We start from the raw sequence: 961 nt of genomic DNA, 5'->3' as shown, positions 1-961 counted from the left end.
AGGAAGAAGAAAGGCCAGAGAGGCAGAAGAAGAGAGCTGAAACATGACAGTTTAAATAAAGCAGTTCCTCGAATAAAGTTTCTCCCTTCAGAGTGTTGGTAGCAAATGTATTTTGATGAATAATGTGTGTATACACATACATACATACATACATATATATATATACTCGCATAGAAAGGCTCATTCCTGTAGTGCATGAACATGGTGCTGCCAATTAATAAGAAAGAAAAAAAATATGTGGCAATGGTAAAAACTGTGTGATGTTTTGGAAACAAGGATTTCTTCTCAATTGTTGCASTGAGTTATTTTTTGAGAAGATCTCAACTTATGACTAGGATCTCCTTTTGGGGCTTGATTCATTTGACCACATAGGGAGGCTATTGCTGCCTGAGATGCCCTGGGGTAGCTGTGTCRCCATGTGGTGCTGSAAATTTTGGAGGTGGCTYGTATGGGACGTTAGCTTGTCATTCGGAAATGTATCTYSAAACAACTCWGTWGAGGCAACTTAGTTCCCTCCATAGAGGAGAAAGGGAAGTGCAGAGAACTGTATTTGACAGAGACATCTGCACTGTCGGGGTCTGGCCTGGTGAGATCAGCCTCCTCCTAGTTGTCAATGAGCTCCCTTYTTGCCCAGTTCTATGTRTCCTGCCTAGTTAAGAGATGGGAATCGGGGCTGCCAGAGCYGGACATTTCCACCTCTTGCACAAGACTATCCCCTGATGMGACAATTTGTAATGCTGGAATCAGTCTTCCTTCAGTGCTTAAAGAAGGCCCATTGGTGATTATTTTAGTCTACTTCAATGAACATGATGAAAGAGTGGAAATCTTAAGGAGTGGTRTTAATCGCGGGAGAAGAAATATCGATGTGCCCTTGCCCTTGTGTTTCCACTGCTCTGTCTATTAGGCTGTGGATTTAATCTCAGTGGTCTCTCACATATTTCCACATGTCCTGATTAAATTG

This window comes from Apteryx rowi, unplaced genomic scaffold, assembly GCF_003343035.1.
Source record: "Apteryx rowi isolate R43461 unplaced genomic scaffold, aptRow1 scaffold_1949, whole genome shotgun sequence".
In the NCBI taxonomy this organism is placed as follows: domain Eukaryota; kingdom Metazoa; phylum Chordata; class Aves; order Apterygiformes; family Apterygidae; genus Apteryx; species Apteryx rowi.
Note: the sequence above shows the minus strand (reverse complement) of the source record.